This window comes from Cucurbita moschata, unplaced genomic scaffold, assembly GCF_002738365.1.
Source record: "Cucurbita moschata cultivar Rifu unplaced genomic scaffold, Cmos_1.0 Cmo_Scf00183, whole genome shotgun sequence".
Lineage (NCBI taxonomy): Eukaryota > Viridiplantae > Streptophyta > Magnoliopsida > Cucurbitales > Cucurbitaceae > Cucurbita > Cucurbita moschata.
Genome location: NW_019268699.1, coordinates 45,116 through 50,890, shown reverse-complemented (window position 1 = coordinate 50,890; position 5,775 = coordinate 45,116). Strand labels below are relative to the sequence as shown.

Sequence of the window (5,775 nt, the reverse complement as noted above, 5' to 3'; positions counted from 1 at the left end):
GAATAAGATTCGGATTACCTTGTCGATCGAATATCTCAAGCCAAGAACACTTTGTTTGAGATTCGAATCACTCCAGAAGCAAGATCGATCATGTCTAGCTTCAATGATTCTTGTTGATCAAATATCTCGAACACTTGTTTGAGATTCGAATCACTCCACAAGCAAGATTGATCATATCGAGCTTGAATGATTCTACATGCAACCTAAACTACATAGAGTTGCAAAGAAACTTAGCCATTGGCTAAAGAAAAGCACAAATGCTTCTTTTGATATATCTTCTAAGTCTCTTGGTTCATATCATTCTCCACTTCTTCAAGAGGATTCGTCCTCGAATCTATTTGTGAAACTTTGCTGCAAAAAATAAGTTATGGAAATATAAAGGACCTCACAACACTCTCTCACGTGTATACACTCAAGGAATTTTAGGCCACTCTGTTTGCACTCATTTACACAAATGAAGCTCTCATTCTCACCTCTCAAAATTTTAAATAGAGCAAAGATTGAATTTTGAACTTTGGGTCGATTAAAAACTAAAAAGATGAAAATAAATAAAAATTAAATTGAGAAGAAACGCAAAGGAAACATATATCCGATCTTGAGCCTGAAGCTCTGATACCAAATGATAAGATAAAGAATCAACTACAAGGGGAATAAGATTCGGATTACCTTGTCGATCGAATATCTCAAGCCAAGAACACTTTGTTTCAGATTCGAATCACTCCAGAAGCAAGATCGATCATGTCTAGCTTCAATGATTCTTGTTGATCAAATATCTCAAACACTTGTTTGAGATTCGAATCACTCCACAAGCAAGATTGATCATATCGAGCTTGAATGATTCTACATGCAACCTAAACTACATAGAGTTGCAAAGAAACTTAGCCATTGGCTAAAGAAAAGCACAAATGCTTCTTTTGATATATCTTCTAAGTCTCTTGGTTCATATCATTCTCCACTTCTTCAAGAGGATTCGTCCTCGAATCTATTTGTGAAACTTTGCTGCAAAAAATAAGTTATGGAAATATAAAGGACCTCACAACACTCTCTCACGTGTATACACTCAAGGAATTTAAGCCACTCTGTTTGCACTCATTTACACAAATGAAGCTCTCATTCTCACCTCTCAAAATTTTAAATAGAGCAAATATTGAATTTTGAACTTTGGGTCGATTAAAAACTAAAAAGATGAAAATAAATAAAAATTAAATTGAGAAGAAACGCAAAGGAAACATATATCCGATCTTGAGCCTGAAGCTCTGATACCAAATGATAAGATAAGGAATCAACTACAAGGGGAATAAGATTCGGATTACCTTGTCGATCGAATATCTCAAGCCAAGAACACTTTGTTTGAGATTCGAATCACTCCACAAGCAAGATTGATCATATCGAGCTTGAATGATTCTACATGCAACCTAAACTACATAGAGTTGCAAAGAAACTTAGCCATTGGCTAAAGAAAAGCACAAATGCTTCTTTTGATATATCTTCTAAGTCTCTTGGTTCATATCAGATATGACCTTGCCTTCCCCTATTTACCTTATTCATTCAATCCTTCAAACACAGTAAACAAAGCCGAAAGCAAAACAAGATTCATGAGACTTAACTCCTCTCCATCTTAGCTTAGCCGAGCTAGCTTTCTTTTATTCCTTGATTTCACTCTTTCTTTCACAAGGTAAAATGTATTCTAATTCTTTCACTCTTTGACTCTCAGGTAAAGGTTCTGAATCAGTCTCTTCTGAAAAGAAGAGGGCAGAGGGGGTTCTAGAATGACTAAAGCACTACTAAACTAAAAGGGGCAGGGAAAGCCACAGGCAAATGAACGGATTGACTAAGCCAATCATGAATTGAATGACCACTTAAGGAACCGGCTAGGCTAAGAAGAGCAGCCAAAGGCACAGGGAATACCTTCTACTCTTGCACAGAGCCTCTGCCTCGCCAAGTGTATAGGCAGCAAGCACAACAGGATCTCCGCATCGTAGAGGAGTTAAGTCTCATGAATCTTGTCTTGCTTTCCCTGATCTTCTATATGTCCCTTCAAAGCCAAGCCTGATCTTCGTCTCAGAACTCAAGCCAGAGGAAAACTGATGGAAGACCCTCACTACCAGCTCTTTACCTGCTTAAAGCTCTCCTTCGGGACAGAGAAGAAAGAGATGACAGCCGTGGTGCATTGCCTGAGGACGTGGAGGCACTACTTGCTAAGAGTCTTTTTTATTAGTCTTCTTCTTTCCCTATTCTCTTTCTATCATCAGAGAAGAAAGCGTTTTAAGTGACCAGACATGGCCATAAAGCGTGGAATGAAAGACTCGAAAGGGATCAGGTTTCTCATCTCAGATATAAAAAAGATTGATTCTAGCTCCTCACCCATGGGTAATCTGGTCGAAAGAAGAAAGCGGAGAAAGGTAGGGTAACTAGTTTCATTCTTTTGACTGTCCCAAGGCCGGGCAAGTGGTTAGTGGCCAATAGTGCCCTAGTTGATGGCATTACTCTCCGCGGCTGGCACTCGAGGAACCACGGGGCACTCCATACAGAGCAAGCAAGTCTTCGGGATGAGACGCCCGCGCAAGGACCTCAATTCTCATTAGGAGGTCGAACCAAGGACCTATAGAAGTCGGGGCTACCCCCTCCCCATGGCCAAACAAACAGTGTCCTGAGGAAGGAGTTTAGAGGCCTTATAGTAGCACGAACTGATTTTTCTTTATAGGTCATGCGAAGGGGGCCAGTCCAAGATCCTACTCTTGCTCTACAAAGACAAGAGACACTCTCAACGCCTAGGCGCCACTCTCTGAGTTATTCCAGCTTCTTTCTGAGTTATTCCATTCCAGCTTCTTCATGATTTCGTGCTGCGAAACAAAAGGGCCGTCTTAGCAGAAGGAGAAGGAAGGACCTGCAACGGTAGAGACTACTGACCCTCTTCTTGTTCCTAGCCGGCTGTTACGAGTCCGGGAAGGAATCCTAAATATAAGAAGGGATCCCTCAAAATAGAGAAGGGTGGTCAGGGCTTCCGCAAGGGCCTCTCCTCTCTTCCCGGTCAAGATAGATGGGAACCCTATCTTGGAAAAGCCATAACCAGCCTCTTTCTTTATCTACGTACACCTTTGTTTCAAGGTGGGGATGCCCTTCCTCCAGATAATCCGGCCATTTTCGAACCTTTCTTTACCACCCCAGTCAATGGAAGACTGATCCATTCTTGCGATTCCCACAGCCTCTTCGCCCTCCAGGTCTCACAATTCCATTGCCTGACGCTTATTAGAAAATCAAAGACTAAAAAACGAGGGTTCCCCGACGCTCGGCTAAATTGGTTTAATGATCTCTTTCTTCTGACTCGCCAGTGGTTATATTCCTAATGTTCCGACTCGCCAGTCATTATGGATCTAATGCCATGGCCAGACAAAAAGGGGGGAGGGAGAACTACGAAGCTTCGTAGACTCGAAAAATTGCTCCCCTTAGAATGCAAGCAAGGTCGTTACTCTCTGCGGCAAGAAAGGAAAGGAAAGGAAAGGAAAGGAAAGGTGATATGATAAGGAATCAATACAAGGGGAATAAAATTCGGATTACCTTGTCAATCGATTGTCTCAAGGCAAGAACACTTGATTGAGATTCGAATCACTCCACAAGCAAGATCGATCATGTCTAGCTTGAATGATTCTTGTTGATCAAATATCTCAAACATTTGTTTGAGATTCGAATCACTCCACAAGCAAGATTGATCATGTCGAGCTTGAATGATTCTACATGCAACCTAAACTACATAGAATTGCAAATAGCCATTGGCTAAAGAAGAGCACAAATGCTTCTTTTACTATATTTTCCAAGTCTTCCTTACAAATACAACATACATGGCTTTATATAGCCTCAAAATGAAACTATTAAAGGCATTCCAAAAGTTGTAACATTCATACTTAATGGCCATAATTAACCATTATTTAATTGTAACCTAAAGTAAATTAAAAGTCTTAAAATACAATAACTCTAAATTGTAACCCACCCAAAATTTACAATAATCAAACTTTATTCTTCTTCAATGTAGCATGAATTGAAACATCTTTTGATAATTTTGACAACCTTTTCTTCACATCTTCATTGAAGTATATTGTAGGATTGATGTCTTTTGGTTCATATCAAAAGGAGGCATTGGAAAGAAAGACTAGACCATACTATAGTCAAGAAAGAGGCATTCAGGAAGCAACTAGTCGCTTCGGGACAAGCTTCTATCAGGCCCCGACCACTACATAAATAAAGAGATCCATATACCAGTCATGAGCGATAGCAAAGCCGTCACGCAAGGCAGGATCGAAGAGCTTAGTGGGAAACACAACACTCAGGAAAGAAAGGAGCAGATCAGGGGTTGTGCGCCCTCCGCCCCATCTCTTACTAACTAATAATAATGCAGGGCTTTGATGCCAGCAAGCACCCTTGTTGTTGTTGGGGAGTATAGGGTTCCAAACCTTGTTAGTCTTATAATAAGCTCCCCTTTCTCTAATAATAAGATAAGGCTATTCATTCAGCCCTTCCTTCAACAGGGTTTAGCTCCAACCTATACAAGGGACAAGAAGTGATTGAGTTCTCCGTTCTACCGGCTTTACCTTGCTTATAGTGGTAGCTCGTGCCCGCTTACATTACTTCCCGCGCATACTAGTATTAGATAAAAGGGAGGTGAGGTAAGAAAGATCAGTTGGCTCCATACAGAGGTCAATGAACTGTGAACTAATATACAAAGAAAGATGGAATGCGGAGAAAGAATAAGGGTTTCTTATTAGATAGTATTCCGAGAGGATCATGAATGAGGCTCCATAGACGGAACTTGTTTTTAGGTATTAGGGAGGTAGGGACACTACTCAGCACCTAAGGTGGGGTTCAATGCCTAAGAAAAACGGCCAAAAGAGATGATGAGGAAAGAAAGAACACATGCATAGAGATTTCGTGGAGGTTCGAGAATCTATGAAAGGACATCTAAGGCTAAGTAAGGAAGAATGGAAGTCCATTACTGAGAAGGTGATCTCATCTTGCTTGTTGTGAGAGAGGAAGCTTCCGGACCACCTTTTCCAGCCAGATAGCGAGCGATCAATCAGCAATTCACACTAAGAGAGGCCGAGAATGAGTACCTATCCCTTACGGGAATCGAACCCGTGTCTTCGACATGAAAAGACGATGTCCTAACCACTGGACGAAAGGGACCAAAAAGCCATTCTTCATATACCTAAGCTCTGAGAATAGAAGTGGTTCGTTTTCTTTCTATACATAAGCAATTCGACGATTTCGTTTGTCTTTATGTTGTCGATTTCTGATGTGAATTCGATTCGGCTGGTCGTCCCACCCTTCCTACGGGTTCCCCCACCGACCCAGTGACACACCAACCACGCCCCTTCCCTTTCTCCGATCATCAAGCCGACTTCTCCCTTGACTTTGTCTTTCATCCTCCGTTCATCCTATACAAATAGTTAATTAAGTGAGGCCCCATTCTTTACTATTCTAATTCAAAAAAGAAAAGAGGGGCCGTTTGAAGGAAGGCCTATGCTAAAGTCAGAAAGATAGTTAAGGTGGTTACTCAGGTCAGCTGGTTAAGGAAAGAAAGCTCAATCGCTTAGCCGTTAATTAATTAATAAGTAGGTAGTAGGTAGTAAGGCGTCGGTACGGAGTTGCGTCAGCTGTAGATATAGACTAGGCTAAGGGACAGACTGAATCTCTTCTTCTATTCTCTTTCTTGACTTACACCTTAGACTTCTACTGAGCCTAACCAGTCTCAGGTGCGGAGCCTTCCACTGTGGACCGAGA

At 41.3% G+C, this 5,775-nt stretch overlaps 1 non-coding gene across 1 annotated transcript; it reads right to left on the bottom strand.

Moving 5' to 3' along the window:
* Positions 1-5,106: 5,106 nt before the first annotated feature.
* TRNAE-UUC lies at positions 5,107-5,178 on the bottom strand. Its single transcript has one exon. It is a non-coding gene; the product is annotated as a tRNA-Glu (tRNA).
* Positions 5,179-5,775: the final 597 nt, after the last annotated feature.